The 24,020-nt window shown below is 43.6% G+C and overlaps 1 long non-coding RNA gene across 1 annotated transcript; it reads right to left on the reverse strand.

The window, feature by feature from the left end:
- Window positions 1-1,643: 1,643 nt before the first annotated feature.
- LOC106557623 lies at window positions 1,644-19,178 on the reverse strand. Its single transcript, XR_005376688.1, has 4 exons — window positions 19,094-19,178; window positions 18,158-18,286; window positions 8,691-8,768; window positions 1,644-1,774 (listed from the first exon to the last, which is right to left on the reverse strand). It is a non-coding gene; the product is annotated as an uncharacterized LOC106557623 (long non-coding RNA).
- Window positions 19,179-24,020: the final 4,842 nt, after the last annotated feature.

Raw genomic sequence — 24,020 nt, forward strand, 5'->3', positions numbered from 1 at the left:
ATTACGAGCCATAAGAAGGACGAATTGAGCCAGTGAATGCGTTAACTTTGGGGAGCTGGGAAAGTGTGAGATTTGGTCATACTTTCCTGAAGTGCTGTGCAGGGAGATGAAAGCAAGACCAGAGTGGAACCAATCCAGGGTCATATCACCTTGTCACCTTGTGATCAGTTCCTGATAGTGAGGGTCTCTCACATCTTTGAATTTGAATCCACGGATTCAAACATATACAGCCTCAGATGAATGTAACCAAATGATGGTAATAAAAACAGAGCAGTGCCATTGTGGTTTTCTACAAATACACGTAAATATGTATGTATTATGTATATAGATTATGTGTGGCTCTGTAATTATTGTCTGAAATCTCCACCAGACTCTAAGGTCTGTGAGGATAGAGACCAATTCTGTCTCATTCCCTACCGTATAGCCCATTCCTAGCATGGTGCAAGGCATAGAGTAATTATTTCATAGTCATTTACTGAATAAATGAGTGAGGTCTGGAAACAAGGCAGAGGAGGAGAAAGACAGAGCCCAGCTAGAGGAATAGCCCTTCTCTCCCTCCTACCCCCATGGGCACCAAAGATGTAGCATGTATGCCAGTGGGTAACTTCCTATCACATTCACAGTCACTATCTTTATCTGGCTCAGGGATGGGTCTGGGCCAAGTAGTCATGTTAGAGCTGCAGAACACAGTGGCACACATATCCCCAAAGCCACAAAGGGCTAAAAATATTAGTCTTCAAATGTTAATTCATTCATAAAGCATTACCTGAAACCCTCATCTGTGCACAGCTCTAAGAGAATATGGTTGTTTTTTCCCTTCCTCTAACCCTAACCCCTAAGATGTCTCAACATCTTACCATCCACATTCTAGCTAACAAATGATAAAGAGAAGTTTATCTGCCCGGAATGTCCATTGCCAGGATTCTACTTGTCTTATTTCCACTTCCTTGTCTATATCTGTCATTTTGATCTCTGCTCCTGCCTCTGGGACTTATAACCACATCAAGGAGCTTCATTTTGCACTTGGTCACTCCCCGAGGGCATCTTTGGCCTGATCTCAGGGGCGAACTGGCTGGAGCTGCCAATGTGGTCCAACAGGGCTCAGAAGGTTTGGCTATACTCTAGCCAATGTGGGAGACATTCAGCTCTGCTCCTACAAGACCATGAGTTCCAGTGGCTCTGGCCTAACCTGGTATAGCTTTCCTGCTTGTCCCATTCCTCTCTGCTGCCCCTCATCCTCACTTCACTACCCATTCTTCATTAAAAAAAAAAAAAAAGGCAGAAACCAGTAGGAAACCTAAAGCTTTCCAATATATAGTGTTTTTTTTAAATTTTATTTATTTATGATAGTCACAGAGAGAGAGAGAGAGAGAGGCAGAGACACAGGCAGAGGGAGAAGCAGGCTCCATGCACTGGGAGCCCGACGTGGGATTTGATCCTGGGTCTCCAGGATCGTGCCCTGGGCCAAAGGCAGGCGCCAAACCACTGCACCACCCAGGGATCCCTCCAATATATAGTGTTTTTGTTAGTTTCTTCTTCTTCTTCTCCTGCTCCCCCTCCTGCTCCCCCTCCTGTTCTTCTTCTTCTTCTTCTTCTTCTTCTTCTTCTTCTTCTTCTTCTTCTTCTTCTTCTTTCTTCTTCTTCTTCTCCTTCTTCTTCATCTTCTTTTACACATTTATCTACCAGTGAGAATAGCTTTGAAGCCTGGATTTTCCTCTCCACATTGATCCTAAGCCTTGGGTCTCCAGTTCTCTTCAGGTTGGGTTTGATAGAACTGGGAGAAAGCAAGACAATATGAGTGACCGAGACTTAATTAAATTAAAATAATTAAACACCAAGCATTGGCAAAGCTATACTTTGTGGTCAGAGGACAAATGCCAGAGCCAGAGGGGCATTCGATAGCAGGAGACCTAAAGTGACCACAGGGGAAAGTGTGTCTTGAGTCATCAGAATCCTTTTGACAACCAGCAGCCTGGATAATGTCTCATGTCCTACCCATCACCAAGGAGGTCCCACCTCTACACGGCTGAGCACAGGCACTTGATAGGCCTTCAAAGACATTTTGCAAGAAGCAATATCACAGAGTCCTTATATTTTAGGGGACATGAGCTCCTCCTGGGTTTTCAACATTTCACAGATCTATGCAATTGCACTGAGGTACAAAAATAACAGAGCAGCAGAAATAGAATTGCTGAATTGTAACCAAGATGGAAAGTCTCTATATTTTGAATACTGGACATTGAGCTACTTCTGCATTTAGTACCTCAGCTCAGACACTAGAAAATGGTCAATCCAATGTGAGTTTGTTTAGACCAATGTGGAAGGAAGCTCTTCATGGGTTGTTGAAGGAAGTGAGATGAACGTTGAACCAGGACAATATGAGAAGAGGAGATCCCAGAGTAGACACTGGTCTTTAGCCTTCCCTCTCAAAAAGATGCAGCCTTAGGAAGGAGGGATGGGGACTAGCCACTAGAATGCCAGGGGAGTTAAGCCTACATATATTTTTTAATTTGCATTTTAATTAGGTCATGATTAGTTTAATATGTGCATTTTAGTTTATTTTTTAATATGTGCATTTTAAATAGAACTTTCTGGAGGTGATCTTTTAATGACTCCCAATTAACGCCTCCACCTGTAGGAAGTTCAAGCATGGTGGGCGGACAGTTCAGGGAGGTACTTTGGAAGTGGATAGTATCTTAGAGCATTCTTGATACTATCTCAAGATAGCAACTTTCTAGACCATTTGTGGGTATGGGCTGCTCTGCTCAGAGTACTAAATATCACCAACAGGATTCGTTTGCTGAAAATGCTAACCCTATGTTCCAGGGAATTTGACTTTGTGTCACAAAGGGTGCTAAGATTGGAGCCTCATGCCAGGGTGAGAAAGGCCAGAGTGCCAGGCATTTGCCTGAAGGGCAAGGTCTCTGGAGGCCACTGCACATTCCATAGGGCAGAGTCAGAGCTCTTGCTTGGGGAGGAGTCTCCTGAGCCATGGCCTTTGCTGGAACTTGGGACGCCCCACCCCCCATTCAGCTTGCGCCTTCCCTCCTCCATCTTTTAGTCACTAGGCATCTACAAAAGCTCTCTCCTTGTTTTATCTGGCAGAACCTTGGGACAATAATTGGACTAGGTTCAACTGGCCAGGAAACCAAAGCCTACAGAAAAATGCCTCATGACTCCTGCCAACCCCTGCTCCCTGCCAGTCCCAGTGCCGGACAAACAGCCCTGCCAGCGTTTGGATTTGAGAGGGGAAGTACATTCCGTATGTGGAAGCCACATAATGAAAGTTATGTACTTTTGGGGGACTGAATCGGCCAGCGCCACTGTTGCTCCCATTATGTGGCTCATGAAAGGCTTTCACCTCCTGGACTGGAAGGGAGTTGGTCTGTCTGCAACAAAGGCGTTTGCCTCTGTGGCTTTCTGAAAAAGAATGTGTGTGCTTGTCAAAACAGAACTTTCCTGCGTACTTGGAAGAGTAGGCCTGTCTGCCTGCCAGAAAGGAGCAAGGCTCAGTCTGGTTAAAAAGGGAGAGAAATTCCACTGAGCAGGGCCCGTTAGCCACTGCCCAGGACGATGGCCTTCCTCTCTCACAAAGACATTTGTTCACCGTGCACAGCTGCCTTCCCTAGTAACTTCCCGCCAGTGCAGTTTGATGCAGTCTGGAAGGTAGGGAGCTGGCAAAGTCACTGGGGTGAGTGTTTGCCTAACATGGAAGGGCAAATAAAACTTCTCTCTATGGTGGATGGACGCCCCAAGGCTTATGGAATTATGAGTGATGTGTTAGTAAACACTCTCACTTTGCTTTTCCCATCATTTTTGCCCTCCAAAGTAGGCTGCTGTTTCTCCTGTGATAGTGGAAAAACAGACACAAAGATAACTTGCCCCAGGACCTGGAGAAGGGCCCTGAAAACCCGCTTGGGGATTAATCAGCTGATTGTGATAGCATGGCTCTCCTCCAGAAGTTTGCTCTGGATTCAGCCTCCCAATGCACACCCAAGAATGTGTTCAACCAAAGCAAAGTTCAGAACCCAAATTAGGTAGGACTCTATGAGTACAATGAACACTACCAATTTCTTGTGCAAAGATCATCTAACTTGGGTATGATTGGCAAATATTTCCTTCCAGTGCCTGACAGACCGATTTCCTTGGTGGCTCCAGATTCCCAAGGAAATCGTCATAGGATTCAAAAGTTCACCCAGAAGAAGGATCCCATCTCCTCTGTAAATGGATCATGTCTCCATTAAGACACATCTGCACAGATTTCAGGCTGTACTACAAAGCTGTGGTCATCAAGACAGTGTGGTACTGGCACAAAAACAGACACATAGATCAGTGGAACAGAATAGAGAACCCAGAAGTGGACCCTGAACTTTATGGTCAACTAATATTCGATAAAGGAGGAAAGACTATCCACTGGAAGAAAGACAGTCTCTTCAATAAATGGTGCTGGGAAAATTGGACATCCACATGCAGAAGAATGAAACTAGACCACTCTCTTTCACCATACACAAAGATAAACTCAAAATGGATGAAAGATCTAAATGTGAGACAAGATTCCATCAAAATCCTAGAGAAGAACACAGGCAACACCTTTTTTGAACTCGGCCATAGTAACTTCTTGCAAGATACATCCACGAAGGCAAAAGAAACAAAAGCAAAAATGAACTATTGGGACTTCATCAAGATAAGAAGCTTTTGCACAGCAAAGGATACAGTCAACAAAACTCAAAGACAACCTACAGAATGGGAGAAGATATTTGCAAATGACATATCAGATAAAGGGCTAGTTTCCAAGATCTATAAAGAACTTATTAAACTCAACACCAAAGAAACAAACAATCCAATCATGAAATGGGCAAAAGACATGAACAGAAATCTCACAGAGGAAGACATAGACATGGCCAACATGCATATGAGAAAATGCTCTGCATCACTTGCCATCAGGGAAATACAAATCAAAACTACAATGAGATACCACCTCACACCAGTGAGAATGGGGAAAATTAACAAGGCAGGAAACCACAAATGTTGGAGAGGATGCGGAGAAAAGGGAACCCTCTTGCACTGTTGGTGGGAATGTGAACTGGTGCAGCCACTCTGGAAAACTGTGTGGAGGTTCCTCAAACAGTTAAAAATAGACCTGCCCTACGACCCAGCAATTGCACCGTTGGGGATTTACCCCAAAGATACAAATGCAATGAAACGCCGGGGCACCTGCACCCCGATGTTTCTAGCAGCAATGGCCACGATAGCCAAACTGTGGAAGGAGCCTCGGTGTCCAACGAAAGATGAATGGATAAAGAAGATGTGGTTTATGTATACAATGGAATATTACTCAGCTATTAGAAATGACAAATACCCACCATTTGCTTCAACGTGGATGGAACTGGAGGGTATTATGCTGAGTGAAGTAAGTCAGTCGGAGAAGGACAAACATTATATGTTCTCATTCATTTGGGGAATATAAATAATAGTGAAAGGGAAAATAAGGGAAGGGAGAAGAAATGTGTGGGAAATATCAGAAAGGGAGACAGAACGTAAAGACTGCTAACTCTGGGAAACGAACTAGGGGTGGTAGAAGGGGAGGAGGGTGGGGGGTGGGAGTGAATGGGTGACGGGCACTGGGTGTTATTCTGTATGTTAGTAAATTGAACACCAATAAAAAAAAAAAGTCAAAAAAAGTCAAAAAAAAAAAAAAAGACACATCTGCACAATAGACTATTTGAGGCTACACGTGGATTCTAACCCCCTGATTGTCAGAGTTGCATCCAATTAATTTGAGTGGTGGGTTAACTTTCCCTAACAAATGAAAATTACCTCCCTGGTTCCTAGGTAGGAAAGAAAGAATACAGGCAGAGCCTGGGTTAATCTCACATTTGTCTTGTTCTTTGTGGTTGCAGAAGCATTATGTTTTGAGATACCATATAGCCTTCAAGTATCTGCCAGAATTTCTGGAGACAGCAACGAAAATCTTTGCAGGATGAAGGACGCTTTTGGATCTAATTCCTAAAACTATAATTTTGAGCTCCAGGACAATAATAAAGTATTACCACGGATCGTAATTTATTAATTTATGCAAGCTTATTTAGATGTAAGTGGGAATTTTTGTGAACTGATGCATGCAAACTTACAAATTATTTATTGCTATCAATCACTTACATCTGTGACTATGGTTGCTTTTTTATTAATAACATGCTCAACTCCCTAGGGCTCTGAGAATGAGTGTGTAACACAAACATCTCGCTCAATGCCATGCACTATTCCATTCCAAGCAGAACTTCATCATTGTTTTGAGAGGTTAAAAATCAACATCAGGGTATAATGATAAATGTGGACAATAAATGAAACTTCAAGAATAGTCCCCTCCACCATACCTGCTGATCTCCAAAGAGTTTATTTGTTGCGTGTACCCTGTGGTTCCTGATGAACCACAAGGGCTGATAACAAAAGCCAGTGGTAAGAACTTACAAGTGGGTTCAAATTGTGATTCAAGAAAAGGATACTAAGTTTAAGAAAAATGAAGGGGTACCTGGCTGGCTCAGTTGATACAGCATGGGACTCTGGATCTTAGGGTTGTGAGTTTGAGACCCATGCTGAGTGTAGAGATTGCTTAAAAATAAAATCTTTTTTGGGTCACCTGGGTGGCTCAGTGAAGCGTCCAACTCTTGATTTTGGCTCAGGTCATGATTTCCTGGGTCGTGAGATAGAACCCCACATCTGGGGCTCAATATAAACAAATAAATCTGAGAGAGAGAAAGAGAGAGCAGGGAGGAGCAGAGGGAGGGAGTCTCAAGTAGATTCCCTGCTGAGTGTAGAGCCTGTTGTGGAGTCCAGGAAATGGGAAATTCTATAGGACAAAGGACTTGATTCCTTGAATGTACAAATGACTTTGAAAATACAGGAGAGGGGGCACCTGGGTGGCTCAGCGGTTGAGCGTCTGCCTTTGGCTCAGGGTGTGATCCTGGAGTCCTAGGATCGAAACCCACATCCGGGTCCCTGCATGGGATCTGCTTCTCCCTCTGCCTGTGTCTCTGCCTCTCTCTGTGTCTCTCATGAATAAATAAGTAAAATCTTAAAAAGAAAAGAAAAGAAAAGAAAATACAAGAGAGGAGAGACTGTTACAGATTAAAAGAAACAGGAAAAAAAAATAAAAAACAATGTGTGGACCCAGTTTGGATCCTGATTTTATCAAATCAATTGAGATATCAAATCTCAAAAGTCTTTTGAGATATTCTGGAAAATTTGAACGAAGAAAGGTTATTATATAATCCAGTTGGTGATAATACACTATGGATATGTTAAAAAAACAAAACTTCTTATCTGTGTGTGTGTATGAGTATTGCTTTGAAATATCTTAGGAAAAAAAGTGTATATAGGTGAAACAAAATTAGCAAAACACTGATAAATGTTGATGATTGAGTAATGAGATTTCAGCATACTCTTCTCTCTACTTTGTTGTACATTAAAACTTTCTGGAATATGTTTCCAAATAAACAGAAAGAAAGTGATGGAGAGATGCAGCTTTCCATCAAGGGAGTCTTGAAAGCTTGCTGCTGCCTTACTTTGTGATGGGAGCAGGGGTTGTTCAAAGCAGCAAAACTGAAGTGGTTGGAGGCTGTTGGTACATGTGACAGCTGGGCAAGTTTGTATACTGAAGGTGGCCCACAGGTTGATCATGGCTTAAAGACTGGAATCATAAAGACCGTTGTCTCTACTCATTTCTCATCCTCTCTTCCATTCACCTTCAAACATGTATTGAATATTCACTATAATGTTTCCTGAAAAAACAGAATGAATAAAGCATATGCCCTGCTCTTGACAAGTGAACACACTAACACAGGGAGGATTAGAGGATAATCTGTTTAACAATACAAACCACTAAGCATCCTTGGCCACTCAATCCACCAATCTTCCATGATATATCAGTGGAAAATTATGGCAGCCACATGGTGGTGTGAAGATGGAAGAGTTAGCAGTCTTCAAAGGGTCTGGGGACTTTGGCCATAGACAGATGTTTGGGAATGCTGGTCAGGCTGCCCTGCATAACAACCTTTCTGATTTGTTAGTTGGAGTCACAACAACCAGACCAACGATGCTGGTCTTTGCTGCCAGGTACTTTGGCTTAGGGGGCTGAATCGAGCATGGGTACTATGGAACTATAGCTCCTTGGCCACAGGTACTTCCTTGCTGGGCTTCAGTCACTGGCCCTGGGACCATAAAATATGGATAGCCTCCAGGAGACATATAGTAGATGCATGCTGGAAGCTGCCTTTCCTGGTGACATTGCTTCATACTGCCAGTTGGCTGAGTGATTTGAAAATGTATTCACGTTGGTTTCTGGGAATAACCATTGTGGAATCTCTTAACTCTATGCCCTGTTCCCTTCCTTCCTCCTTTCCTGTCATGGACACAGACCCAGACAACCTTGTCCTTCTCTTTGTTGCTCTTCCAAGAACCCGCAATCACCTACGTGCAGATTATTGTTGTCTCCCACCCCTCCTCCGTACCTGTTTTATTTGAAGAACTCCAAATGATTGTTCAGGCTAATTGCAAAAGATATTTGAATGAGAACAGGTCTCTGGTGAAAGAAAATCCATGGATAGAGAATGCTTTGTTCAGACACAATCTTGTTTCTGAAAAGTATGCACAGTACCTCTAACTGCTTATCAAACAACTGCAAAAGGTCTTACCTTTTGAATTTCTGGCTTTTAAATTGGTCTCCCTGGCATCCCAGGTCTCTGCAGAGGTGTTTTAGGGGCCAACCCTGGCTGTGAAAGAGGGATAGGATGGAAGAGGACATCTGAGCTTGCAGGGTCCCACAGCCCGTCTTCACCTCACAGAACTCCCCTTTTTTTCCTGCTCCATCTAAGACTTAAAAATTTTCCCTGTCTAAAAAAAGAAAGTTGAAAACCAACTGCTTTAATAAGTAAATATTCCAACTGATTGTTGATTTACATAGCGTCTTTGCTAAAGGCTTGAAAAATGATTTCCTAAGATGTCTGAACATGCCACCTGCAATTTTGTTTCATCGATTTGTTTTGCTAGCAAACCTTTCCTTCCTAGCTATCATGAAGACAAACCACCCCAGTCCCGTGAGATTTTATACAAATTTGCAGAACTGAGGGGTCCAAAGGTAATTCTATTTTCTATAGCTAATCTTTTTCCCAAGTGGAAGTTCAGCATCACCAATTAGCCAACATCCTATTATGGCATGCCTTTGTGACTCACTGTGCCTTCTCTGGATCCCATATTGGCATTTAGAAGCCACCTGAACATGGCAGGGGCCATGGGGGAAATAATCTCTCACTGATCATGAAACCCAAACATTTTCCTGCTGGAAAACCAGATTGATAAATCCAGGTAACCTTAGACATGCCCTTCCTTGCTTCATACTGCCAGTTGGCTGAGTGGAAGGCCAAGCAACATTTGATAGTGACAGGAAAAGCAGTCATACCATCGATCATGAAATCCTGGGGGCAGCAATGAGAGTTAATCACTGCCTTCTTGTCACTATTTCCAATAAAAACAATGGCAAAGTTACTGCCTCATAACCACAAAGTACCTTCATGTTTCAGAGCAGATAAACAAATTGTGGGTGCCACTGTTTATTCCAAACCTGAGAGGAATGCATTGAACAGAGGCTAGGGAACACGCTAAAGAGAAGAGAATGATGTCCTGACAACTGTCGTGTAAGGAGTCAGACAACTGGTTTCTCTGGCCAGTGGTGGGGAATGGGGCATTCCATTTTATGCCAACAAATATTTATGGAGCGCCTGCTCCAGGCAAAGTCCCATGACCTCAGTAAATGAGCTAGAGTGACAGTGAGAGATGTCTTGTCGTCAAGGAGCTTGCAATCTGGTTACATAGCCAGGTTGTATTCAACTAACTATAAAATATAAAGCGCAAGGTGTTAAGCATGAGAGAATATGATACAGGCATCAGTTTCAAGGGTCCGGGGATGGCACATCACCCTGATGCCCCGACCCAACCACCATGCTCCCCCTATGCATTTGATGTGAGCCGTACTGCAGGGCTGTCCCTGGTAGTGCTGCAGGCTTTCCATACAAGCAACACCTGTGCAGGATGGAGATCTCTCTGTGGATACTATAAGGATCCAGAAGACTCTCCCTAGAAACTGGTTTATTGGTACCAGGAAGTGTAGACAAGATGAATGCTATGTATATAAAAGAAGAAAGGATGGTGGTCTATTTGGCCTGATTTTGAGACCAGACAATTCTTCATTCTAAAATATTTCTCGGACTTGCCTCTTTTGGAATAAAATATTTGTCCTATAAAAAATGATACCTTTGTAAGGAATAGTACATTGGATTCATAATGGGCCAATGAATCCATTAACATGAACAGATGTTAGAGTTGTCAGGTTTGATAGAAAGAACATGTCACTCAGTTACCCCACTCCTGTTCCTCAACCTCATCAGGAACTTGATTTCTCCACTTTCTTGCTGTAAATAATCTTTTCCTTTTCCATCAGTTGAGGACTTGATGCTCACTCCAGGGACAGTTATTATAGAGTTATAGAGGGGTTCTATTAAATCCGAAGTTGGGAAACTAAGTTAGAGCTGTGGAGATTGAAGTCTTTAAGAGTTGGGGCTGCTCTCTCCATATCTTAGGTACTGTTTCCTCACTTCTTCTTCTTTCTACCTACTTGTTTCCTCCTCTGTCTGCAGATCACCTTCTTTAACCATCTTATTAATTTGCTCATGGCCCCTAAATGACCATTCCAGACCTAGGTCTATTGGGATTCCTAGTGTTCAGCACAAACAACATCCATGTGTCCATGTCTTTTGGTTCGAATTCCCGAGGTAGAGTTTCTGATGCCTCACCTGGCATGCCATGGCTTGATGATTGGCCTACAGCCAGGCATCAGTTGGGTGAAGTGCCCCCTCTGTCTCCCACCAATAGCTCTAATGAGGAGGTAAGACCACATGATCGAAGTCATCCAACAACACATACTCACTACAAAACAGCCTGCTTGGTCTACCACAACAAAGTACCACAGACTGATTGGCTTAAACATCAGAAATTAATTTTTTCACAGTTCTGGAGGCTGGAAGGAAGTCTGAGATCTAAGTGTTGGTAGGTTTGGTTTCTTCTGAGGCTGCTTTCCGTGGCTTGCAGATGGCTGCCTTCCTGCTTTGTCCTAATGTGGTTGTCCCCCAGTCTGTGTTGTCTATATCCTAATCTTCTTTTTATTTGTTTTCCCTAATATTCTTATAAGGACAACTGTCATATCAAATTAGGGCCCACCCTAGTGACCCCATTTTAACTCAATTACCTCTTTAAAGGCCCTATCTCCAAATACAGCCACATTCTGAGTCATACTGAGAGTTAGGGCTTCAGCATATGACTTAGGGGGCCCAAGTCAGCCGACAGCAATCAATATGCCCACCATATGGGGAAGCAGGAAGGAAGAGAATGACTAATTTTTCTCATACGATTGTCTATCATTTTCTTGCCAGAATCCCCAACTCCTGTATCATTGTCTTTTCATCACATACTTGAGGGGAATAAAAACCCCAACATTTATATTAGTCTCGGTGTCTTAACCTATACTTACGCTGCAGATCATTTTTAAAGAAAACCACCCCACTACACAAACTTGTGCCATAGCAAGTTCTTCATCATCAGAGGGACCCAGAGAGTCCTCTATTTGCCCTGAAACAGCCCTTTTCTCTTTTTCACAGTGTCTATTTCAATCTCTTTCTACTCTCCTCAAACCTCTTTCCTCTTGGGAAATATTCTTACTTGTTCTTCCTTATAGAAGAGATGGAATGCATCTGAGAAGGACTCTTTTGACTTCCTGCTACTGAAGTTATAAACATACCTGCATCCACTCTCATCTTTTTCTCCTTCCTTCTAATTGAAAGGAAGGAACTCATCTCCTGCCTGAGACCAGTCCCAACTCCTGGGCTCTGGGTCTCCCCCCTTCCAATTTCTGGGATCTCCTTCAATTACCTCTTCTCCATTCCACCTATTTGTTTCTCCCCATCAGATTTCTTCCATGTGAAAAAAAATCCTCCCATAACCCATGTTCTCTCTAGCTAATCCTCAGAGCAAACATTTAAAAAGGTTTGACTCTAAGTGCTTTCCACTTCTTCATCTCCCGTTTGTTCCTCAACTGTCAATGAAGCTTCCAATGTTCCAATCACAGCTAAGTGTGCATCACTCCCCTTGCCACCCACTATCATACTCCTTAACTAAAAAATTACAGCTTCCCAGTCAGGCCTCTGCTTAAATATCACTTCTGGGAAGCCATCTCTGCCCTTAAGACTGGATAACATACCTTTCGTCTGTGCTCCCATAACATTTGACTTTTCCTCTTATCATGACACTCATCGTTATGACTTCTAATCATCCATTTACTTCCTGATTATAAGCTCCTTGAATAGAAGGGCTATTTTAAGCATGCTAAGGCATCCCACTGCCTGCTCCAGTGTCCAGAAGAAAGAAATGTGTTCAAGGTTATGGAGCTAGTGATGGGCAGTGACATGGCTCAAACCCGAGTCAATGTCAAACCTGTTCTAGAATTATTCTCTAGATCAGGGCTTCTCAAACTTTAATGTGTATGCTCATCACTAGAACATCTCATTAAAAGGTGAGTTCTGATTCAGCAGGTATAAGGTGGAGTCCAAGGTCTGCATTTCTAACAAGCTTCTCGGTGATGCTACTATTGCTGATTCATGGGTCCCACCTAAAAGCAAGGGTCTAGTGATATGAAAACAAAATACTTCTGTACACCATATCTGAGAAAGAGAGTCTCCATCACCCAGTGTAAGCTCATATCTCAAACACAATGTGAGAGGGACTGAGAAGGGGTTCCTCTCCTCTCTGTTTTCTTCTATCTCCAGTCTCAGAGCACCTGCTCCCTGACAGCCAATGAAAAATGAAGTCAATGATTCCTTCCTGTGCAGTTATACATTTTAACTCACACTGCAATTCTTGACTGCATTTCTCGCTCTAGGAAAGATTCCAATTTGACAGTGGAGGATGAGATAAACCCTGGGTTATCAAATTGTATTTCCTGGATCTGTCTAAACAAATTCCCTTAAAACCTGCTGAGGAAATGGTTCTGCTATTTCCCCAGAAATCTGGGTAGAGTTGATGTCATTCAAAACCCAGAGATCAGCCAAGGCCATTCCCTTCTGTTTCTTTTAGGTGCCTCACTCAAAGGAGAACTCCACACTTTAAACATGCTTTCTCTCTAAGAAACTAAAGAGAGAGTGCCTGTGAGTCATCTGAGCAAGAGATCGCCACTCCACAGCTGGGTAAAGCAACTGGAAGTCACAGAGGGCTACAGGGTGCCAAGTGTCAAAGACACTGACTGATGCTCACTTCTACTGAGCACCCCCAGCTTCTTATTTCTAATTGAATTAAACATAAGCTCTTCTTTTCAACTTTGTAGCCTTACTCTACCATACCTACTCAACTTTCTTAATATTATGTTAGTTTATTTATGTATATCCTATTAATACACAGAAAAGAGGACCAATGAGCTAAAACTTTAATAAAAACCAAAAATACATAGATATGATGATTCACATGGGAGCAACCAAAAAGCCATTAAAACAAGAGGAAATTAACAAGAGCTAAGTCTTTAGGACCTTAGGAGACTTTAGTTTCCAAATATATTATCAATTCTTTCTATTCCAAAGTTGTCTAGGAAAATCTAAACCATAGCCAGCTGTCTTGCAAAAATCTAAATTTGTACCGGTGCTCAAAAAGGAGACAGGAAGAAATGCAAGGCTGGATTAGCTTTAACCCTCCCCTCTATCAAGAAAAACTTCCATGTATTCTCTCCTGATGATGGTAGGGTCAATGGTAATGTTTGTCATATGTACTTGCTTTCCTTTCCAGCTAAAATGTACATTTCTGCGCAAGGGTATCGTCTCTCTTCTGAAAGCAAATTTCCTATTAAAACTTCAAATATTACCACTTCCCTAGATCACCTTCAACTCCCATATGAATGAGCTCCACTGAAACTTATGGATAAAACGTTGCATAAAAAGTCCAATATTATTCCCCTTTTCATATCCATAGCTCTTTCCAGATTGACTTAGTTGCTCCTCCAATCAAGAAGTGGAATTATTCCTCCACTCCCAGAAGCTGAACTGGCCACATGACTTTCTTTGACTAATACAATATGGCAGAAGTAATATGTGGGAGTTTCAAGCCTAGAACTTGGTAAACCTTGTGTGGCTTCTGCTTGCTCCCTGGGGCTTCTTATCTTCTGCATGGGAATAAGTGCAGGCTAGCCAACTGGAGAATGAATGACAGCATGGGGCAGAGTCAACCCAGTCATCCCAGAACAGGTACCAGACATTTAAGAGAGCACAGCCAAGATGAGCAAAGTCAGCTCCAGGCAACCTGCCAGCTGACAACAGGTATGAGTGAGACCACCCAAGATCACCCAAGTCTGACCAAAATGAGAAGAAATGTCGAGTTGAGGTTCACAAATATTTTGATAAAATTTCAGTGTTTATATTTACCAGATTATGTTAACTCATGGAAATAAAAATAAAATGATGGTGCATTCCCAGAAGAATTCCTGAATTTACAAATAAGATTAAATCATAAGTGTCAATTTGAGGACCTTCTTGAATATGTAGCCAGGGCCAGAGGGCTTGCCTTACTTCCTCCCCACCCCCTTCCATGACAAGCTATGTGCCTAACACAGAGCTGGGCAAACAATAGGCCTTCAACGTCCTCTGCATGGGAATAATGTCAACCGGATGAATATATATACAGCTTCCCATCTGTCTTACAGAAAAATGAAATTGATCATTAAGAATCCTCCAGACCAAGATCAACTCTAAATAAGATTACTTCTTTCCAGTCCCTGAGAGACACATAAGGGTAGGAAAACTTCTATTTTTCTGGCCCAGTGAGCCAGGAGTTCTCAAACCTTTTTTTTTTTTTTCCTGTTCTCACACCTTGAGGGATAAACAGTGTCTTAGATAATGATAGCTCATTGCAGAACTTTGCGGGGTCCTTCTTCCCTTGGTGGGAGGTGGTGCTTATCAGAATAGCAGCAAGTATGTGTTGTTGGAAAAGGTCATGTAATTCTGATCTGCCCCTCTCCAGCTACATGAAGAATCACCAGGACTGATATCTCAGAGTAGACAGCTATCTGTTTTCAAGCCTTCCTTAAACTTCAGCTTCTAGTCCTCTGCTGTCCAATATGGCCTCTAAGCATCCATGGCTATTCAAATTTAAATTAATTATAATTAAGTGATATTAAAACTTCATCAGTAACACATTTTAAGTGCACCATAGCCACTTGTGAGCAAAACAACACTGAGAACATTGTCATCACAGGAAGTTCTAAGGGACAATGCTATTTTAGTCAGACTGGGAACTCCCCTTGGCCCCTGCAGCCTCTCTGTCCCATAGCAAGTCATCTTGCTGTCCAAGCCTCAGTTTATCTGCTTCTTTTCCATTTTATTTTATTTTATTTTATTTTATTTTATTTTATTTTATTTTATTTTATTATTTATTCATGAGAGACAGACAGAGAGGCAGAGACATAGGCAGAAGAAGAAGCGGGCTCCTTGAGGGGACCCCAATTCAGGACTCAATCCCAGGACCCCAGGATCATGACCTGAGTCAAGGCAGATGCTCAACCACTGAGCCACTCAAGTCTCCCTCCATTTCCATTTTATTCACCTTTTCCACCTCTTGCCAGTGTGCACCTTCTCCCCCTGAGTTCATAGGAGCTACCCTGAGCATCCTTCCCCCAGGTCCTGGATGTCAGCAGTTTCAGTATTTTCCTTTCTCTAGGAGCATATTGAAAACTCACATTTACATTTAAATGAAGGTCCTACTTAAACCAGACAGAGGTATGCCTCAAAATAAATCCATATGTTTCAGGCAGGGGAGTTATCTTCATTCTTGTAATATAACATGTCTGGACTCCATTGGAAATTATTACAAACCTGCCATTCCCCGTGCCTTCAGAACATAGTGCCGACTTGGTCTGTTGGCTACCAATTCAGGTTGCAAACCTTTGCTGAGGGCTGGCTACCACTCTTTCTTTGGCTGTGCTGTCTCTAAAATAACCGATAGCAGTTTAAACTAAGCAATAAGTCTTGCTGCTATAATTGGACAGGGAGCAGAAAAAGACCTCAAGCTGTAACGGGAGGTATGTTTGCTAAAGGTGGTCCGTCCATCTTTCTGTCTTTTTCAGGAATCTGCTCCTGTTGGCAGTTTCCAAATCTAAGAAGGATAATCTTGACCTCTTCCTACCTTTGGGTGACCTAGTTCATCTCTAAACAGACAACACAAAGCTGCTAAATCAGAATGTGGACTTTGTTAATCTTGGAGAACTGGGGAGTAAATGGGGGAGAGAAACTAATGATCCTGGCAGTGAGGGGAATAAATAAGATAACATGTACTTATGATGGGCTCCTCTGGAAACAGATCTGGAAACAAAGATTTTAATACAAATAGTTTATATAGGAGGTGATCCCAGGAAGCACCAGTATGGGGTGAGCAGGTGAGAGAGAAGGGAAGGAAGCCAATGTAGGAAGTATGGCTTACAGCTATAATCAACTGTGGTTCAATCTTCTAAGGTCCTCCAGGAGACAGAATAGACTGCTTTGGTGTCCTTAAAATGGGGCATTTATCTTTCAACTCCCAATTTATTGATTTATGTTTCTGGGAACATTAACTACCTACACTGCCATGAGCAAGTCAAACACAATCCTGTGGTGAGAGACAGCCTTCAGAATAATTGCAGGGACTGTCAACATGTATGGGGATGGTAACACCAAGGGGTTATGCATGGAGAACCAATGGCTCTGCTACACCCCTCTTCTTACTAGATGGGGATTTCATCCATTTTCATAAGCAAGCAGTAAGTTTTTATTATATCACTTGGATGATTTCAAAAATCATCCCCCATCATCATGCACGGTGAGAACCATATCATATCACTCTTTCCCCTAGCATATTGAAGTCAACCTGGACTCTGAGAAGTTATATGGAAGGGTCTGTAGATCACATAAACCTGCCTGTCTTACAGCTGCAGAGCTGGACACATGGTCAGGACAGGCTGATCATAGCACTCTTATGGTGATTAAATGTTCATGGGCCTCCAGCAGGGTCAATCAGAATCCTTTAATGATATTTCATATATGGATGCTGAGAGAGTGAGCTTCTCAAGGATCATGTAAGCCTAGAGCTGCCAAGGACCAGCTTGCCATCCACAGAAAGATAACATCTGGAAAATGAAGCCATACTCAGGAAAGTAGGACCAATGAATAGGTAGACAGAGACTGAGTTTTGATGAAAATTTGAGTGCCTGGATCTAGCTTTGCCTAAAGTCAGTCCACTCCTGACTTTCGAAGCTCACAAGCCAGCAAACACTACTACCTACTAAGGTTAATTTTAAGTTGGGCTCCTGCTTAATTGAAAGAATCCTTTCCAAACAATGTGTTCCAGACTATTACGCTCTTTGTTGTTTTGAGGGTGGACTCTTCATCCATTAGACTATAAAGAGAGAAGATTAGCCATTGCATTTACCATTATGGTGTCAGCGTCACCTTTGTGTGTCCTGCCTTTACTCGGAGGGCCATGGAGGAGGATTAACTTTGCCTGAGATTTGCTTGATTCATGGACACTGTAAATTATATAACTGATCAGCTTCCCTCCTCACACTGGTTGTTAGGAAGACCTGAGGGAAAACGTGTTCTGTTTTTTCCTCCCTTCATTGCCCAATTTATTCGCATCTTTTATGTCTTGAACTTTAGGTATTTTTGTACACCACTGAAAATCTGTTTTTTTTTTTCTTTTGAATGGGAAGAATTGCAGTAGCTATGTTCAGACTCTCCAGCTTCGGCTTATAGCTATGATAGACTAATACTTCTGTGCAACAGCAAGCCTACTCACTGAACTTCTTGGGTTCTCTGCCTCGGAGCATCTCCAAAGCCACCAGGGCTTACTTACTCAGTCCACACAAGCACAGCCCAGAGGGTTGTAGAGACTGACATCCCCCGGAGAAACCCTCTATCAAAGGAGGAGGGGGATTAGTATAAAATGGACTCTTTTGAGGAGCATTCTCACTATTCCTTAGGGACCTCTTCCTCCTCACCCCCAAATTATGCTCAGGTGCCCATGGAAACAACTAGTTTTTATTTACCTTTAAGAACTCACCACTTACTGGCTTTTCTTCTTTCTCTTATCTCACTCCCCCATTTCCATATGTTAGTTCCTGAAATCACATTGCAAAAAACTGCAGGCATCCTTATGCAGGTCCTTGTCTTAGGCTCTGTTTTCAGTAGAACCCAAACCAAAAGAGAAATAAAATAAATTAAAATAAATAAATTTGTTAACAACCCTTCTGTTTTCCCTCACCCCTTTTGGGAAGATGCTAAATGAAACAGCAACTGTCAAAAATAGTGCAAATTCAATATGTTTGGCTGAAAATGGCATCAAGAGTGTCCGAGAAGGTCCCTCGGCCAAGCACAGGGATCATATTCCCTTGGCAGGGAGGGCTATGACGAGATTCTGGAGGGAGGCCAAACAATCACAAGGCTCAGTCGGACACATCACTGCCTGCTGGTTGCAGAATAAAAGAAAAACCTCTGAGGGGAGGATCTCCTTCTAGACTACAGGCTTGCAGGCACATTTATATATACATACCATGCCATTATACTAAAGAGAATTACATTAAAATAAATGGAAAACAAACAAATACAAAACTTGAAACTTGAAAGAAAAATAAATTAGCTAATTATTTCCACATCTAACCATTTGGTACAAATGTCTGGCAGGATGTAACATTCTCCCTCCCTTTTCTGTGAAGAAAATTTCCACAGCATTTGTTCCCAACGGTGTAATGTACTTCCTGTTGTGATTTGTGAGCTGTTCACACTGACCTGACAGTTCTCTTCAGTTAAAACTTCCCCTCACACCAAGCAGAAGTGATTACACCCTCTGGGATGGGATGGGATGGGATGGGTGTCCAGCAGCCTGGGGACTCCTGACTCTGAAACCATCCCAAGTCCCTTCTCCCTGGCTTGGTCCTAGGGGCCTTTGAGCCTCAAAAACAGCCAACACCCCGAGGTCTACTCACCCCTGCATGCTGGTGCTAGAGGGCGAAGGCCCTGCTCCTTCAGAAGTCCAGAAAGTGGCTGCTAACAGGAGCAGGTCCTGAGGACCAAGCCCAGAATTCTTCTCTGGGATACACAGCCAGGGCAGCTTTCCACATAAATAAAACACAAATTAAACGTAGCCAACAGAGTTTGGCTCCACATCAATCTCTACCAAAAAATAAAAAATAAAAAATTGAATAAAATAACAAGGGAAATTGGAGCTGAGAGAAGAGGAAAGAGATAGTGCAGAACAACTGTGAGCCTCCTGCATGGGACATTGTGAGGCAAGAAGGGTCACTGTGGCCAGTGGAGACCTGGGCTCTGTCCTGGCCTCAGTTTCTTCACCTGTCAAGGCCAGGCTTTGCATCAGCTACTTAGGGTCCTCAGGAAGCCCTTCAGGCCCCAATATGTGGAGTTAGCTGAATCCAGGATCACTGAAGGGTCAGGATTCTTGACCATGGCCCTGGAAGGGCCAGAGCTGCCCGCCTCCCCCACCCCATGTCTCCAGGAAGCATGGAGGAGGCGTGGATGACCATAGGGCCCACTAGGAAGGGCCTCACTGGTGGCTTTGTCTGGCCAGCATCCCCTTGGCTTCCCTTGGGGACCCTCTGACTCAGCAAGCTCCCAGGAGAGCCTTGCCTCGAAGAGATCCGAAGCAAGGATTGTAAAAATAGAGCCAAGAGGCTGTGATGACAGAGGAATGGTTTCAATCTATCAAAGATTCAGGCTTTTAATGCCGCGCACTGAGGCTCAGGCTTGTGTGGAATGAGAGTGGACCTGGGCCTTTGTTCTTGCCTTTGGCTGGAGTCAGGTGGGTGTCCCAGGAGGGAACTCGAGCAGACTCCCAGCCTCCTGAGCCACAGTCATTTCCCTGGCGCCATGCCAGGTGCAGGGGCTAGGGAGGGGTCTCAACTCCAGGAGAGTCAGGGTGGCAGGCTCAAGAGATGGAAAATCCCCTAGCAGAGACACATGCTTGGCCTTATTAAACTTCAGCAGCTTGAAGGCAGGGCAGGCTGACAAGGAGGCTATTTAGGGGGTGGGGCCTGGTTCTGGGTAATGAGGCCCAGTGGGGCTTGGGGTAAATTGTCTCCCATGGAAGAAAGACACACAGGGCTATTGGTTCATCTGGAACCAGGAAAAAGAGGTGTGAAACCCCCACACGTTACTGTTGTTCATGCTCTGTGACCTTCTGAAAGCTGGTCACCATTCTGGGCCCCTGAGATTTCTCACCTCTTGGCAAAGCTCAGTGAGTGCTCCTGAAGGAAAGAGAATGGCAGTGGGCCACATGACTGCCACTGTGCAAAGGCTCAGGGAGCCCTCTGGTACCCCAGAGAGGCAGGGCAGCTGGCAGAAGGGTAGGTGGAAGGAAGGCTTGAGGACTTCTGTTACACACACCCCCTTCCCCCTGCAGAAGCTCCCAGCCAGCAGAGGTCAGCCTGGCCCACACTGCTCAGAGAGGAAGGACCCCCCAGGGCTGATGGGTTGATGTAGGACAGGCCCACACGGAGGCTACAGAGCTTGGCACTCCGGGGGAGCTCATTCTCTCTTTGCAAACACTTGGCACCACTGCTTGTGAGCACTGGGTCTGCTGTCTTCTGGGAGAATCAGGAAAGGAAGTGGAGGAGAAACCGTTCTGCCCAGGAAAGAATGGCCCATTTCCCTTTCCCTCTGGGGCAGCTGAGCTCAGAGCTTAAGAGGTTGGGTGCTGGGTTCAGCCTGCCTCAGGTTCGAGTTCAAGCTCTGAACTCGAACTTCTTCCATCTCTTGAGCCTTGTTGCCTGATCTATAAAATAGAGGGATCAAAGGTAACAACCTCAGAGCGTTAGTTAGTGGGATGATGCAGGTAGCTTGTTGGTCATAGTGTAGCAAATAGTAATGGTTCAATAAATACTGGTTCTTGTAATTCCAGAGCTCTGAGGCAATGTTGCCCAACACATGAAAGAGTCTCCATAAGTGAATCCAGGCAAAGGTGCTAACCTCCAGGAGGCTGGGGCCTTGAGGAAAAAGAATGGAGCTTATGCATGAAAATACTTCAGCTCTGGTCTCCTTCCAGCCATCTGGCTTCCCTTGTGTCCCACCCTGACCAACCACATTGGCTCAGGGCCATAAAGAGATGGCCCTCCTGGCCTGGGAAGGTCTCTGGCTGTGAATGGAAGAGGCTGCAAGGGGATTCTAAATCCTTCAAAAGCCCATCCCCGAGGAATCATGACAACATCCAAGCTATGGAGTTGGAATCCTAGGTTCAGATTTCAGTTCAATCATATCTACCTTGTGTAGCCTTGAGAAATGGAGAGGCTCATCCCTAACTTGGGAATTACTGTGAGGATTAAATGAGATCATATGTGGATAGTATGTGGACAGCTCTGGAGAATTTTTTTTTTATTCCCACATTTTATTTATTTTTTTAAGTTTGTTTATTTATTTATTTATTTATTCATTTATTTATTTTTAGTAATCTCTACATCTAATGTGGAGCTCAAACTCATGACCCTGAGATCAAGAGTTGCATGCTCTTCTGACATTGCCAACCCATCGCTCCCCTTGGAAATATTTAATAAATGTTAGCTTCCTTTTGTTTGAAGGATAGCTCCATGAAACCTCTGTCTCATTCTCTGTTTTGTCTTGGTTCACTCTGTACAGAATCAATCTCCAGGCTTCTAAAGAAAGATCCCATTTGCCTCTATGTCAAGTCCAGTTCCCCCCAAAATTGCACGCAGGCATGTGTGCATGCACACACATACACACATGTGCACAAACATACACACCCATCCCTTTTACAAGGAAATTTACTTCTCTTAACCGATTACACTTCAGCAGGAATGAAGGTCCAGAGACTGTGATGGGAACTGTGAATTCAATCCCAATGTCTCCCTTGTCCCTTCCTCCCACCAAGGGTCTGAGACCTCTGATGGCATCCAGAGGCTATTTGTCCAGTACTTGAACTGCAAAAGGATGAGTCATTCCCTAGGAGGCTGCAGCTCTGCAGTTCTCCTATGTGCCATTCCATTTGGGTCCTCATTGAAAACATTGAGGGCCACTGCCAGAGTCATAGGTTATGCCTTCTGGATGGAAGATAGGTTTCAAACCCCAGGGATTACAGTTATTTGAGTTTCTTGGTTTACAGTCCCTCATGCATGATACAAAAATCCACCTCTAATTCCTATTTCAGGGAATAACCAGCCACAGTCACTCAAATCAAGACACAGATAGCCCTGCTTGAGTCAACCCACACACACCCATCTGTCACTCACTCAACAAACAACTCAGTTGAGCAGCTGCTATTGCCAAGGACCAGGCAAATAAGACCTGTCAGTTCTATCCTGTCTCCTCTCCATCCCAGAGTTACTGCCAAAGCCTGCAACACCACTCTCTTGCATCAGTCCATGACAACAGCCACCTAACAGACCATCCACTAATCTGCTCTCCCTCTAGGAATAGCCTATTTGACTCTGATGGTCTGGTGTTACTTCCCCATTGCAGTCTTGCTGCCAGGGCTCCCATTCATACACTCTGTGTTTCAGTGAAACTAACTTGCTATAGTTCCCTGTTTTTCTGCCTAGCATGACCCTCTGGCTTCCTTACCCTTCTCCCATCTGCCTGGGGAACTAGGATTTCCTGAAAGATTTACCTCAAAACACATCTCTTTAGATAACCTCCCTGATAAGCCTGACAGAAGGAGTCATACTGTCCTGCAGGCTGTTTGTTGCACCTTTATCACAGGATAGTGTAAACAAATCCTGTCCACGTTTGTCTTCCCCACCTGACTCTAAGCAATTCAAAGCCAGAAACTGTGCCTTAGTCACCTTTATGGACACTGTCCCTCACACTGAAGAAGGGCTCTGCTACAGGGAAAAGTTTGTGTCCCCCACGTGTCCCCCCCATTCATATGTTGATTCCTAACCTCCAGTGTGGTGGTATTTGGAGGCAGGGGTTTGGGGGCAGTAATTAGATCATGAGGGCAGAGCCCTCAGGAGTGGGATTAGAGCCTTTATAAAAGAGATCCTGAAGAGCTCCATCACCCCTTCCACCATGTGAGGACACAGTAGAAAGTCAGCTCTCTATGAACCCGGAAGCAGGCTCTCAGCAGACACTGACTCTGCAGGTGCCTTGATTTTAGACTTCCCAGTCTCCAGACTGTGACAAAGTAAATTTCTGTTGTTTATAAGGTCTATGATATTCTGTAACAGTAGCCTGAATGGACTAAGGCTTAATAAAGTTTTGTGGAATATATTGTTTATCTCATGTTATAAAATAAATCACTCTGGAATTTAGGGGCTTAAGACAATATAATCATTTATTATCTCTCACAGTCTCTGTGGACCAGGAATTTGGGAGTGGCTTAGCTGAGTGGAGGTCTCTCTAGAAGTTGCCATCAAGTCTCCAGCCTTGACTAGATCACCCAAAGGCTTGACTGCAGCTGGAGGATCCGCTTCTAAGATGATTCACCTATATGGCTGCCCGCTGGAGGCTGGCTGTTGATGGGGGAGGGTCTTTGTTCATTTCCATGAGGTACAGTTGCCAGATAAATACAGGATACTCCATTAAATTTGAATTTAAGATAAACGAAGAAAAATTTTAGTATAGCTATGTCCCAAATTATATTTTTATTTGCTAAATCTGCCTACCCTAGCATGAGGGCCTCTCTATAGGACTGCCTAAGAGTCCTCACAACATGGGGGCTGGCTTCATCTAGAGTGAATGCTCCCAAGGCAGAAGCTGCAATACCTTTTGTGACTTAGCTTCAAAAGTCACAGCCTGTCATTTCCCCATAATCTTCTGGTCATATAGGCCAGCCTTGATTCATTAGGGAGGTACCACATGAGGGGTATGAGTAACAATGGGGCCATCTTGGAGGTTGGCTTTCATATGGAGGAGATTCTCCAGTGGCTGAATTCCATTCCTAACATC

This window comes from Canis lupus, chromosome 23 (genome assembly GCF_011100685.1).
Source record: "Canis lupus familiaris isolate Mischka breed German Shepherd chromosome 23, alternate assembly UU_Cfam_GSD_1.0, whole genome shotgun sequence".
NCBI classification, from domain to species: Eukaryota; Metazoa; Chordata; class Mammalia; order Carnivora; family Canidae; genus Canis; species Canis lupus.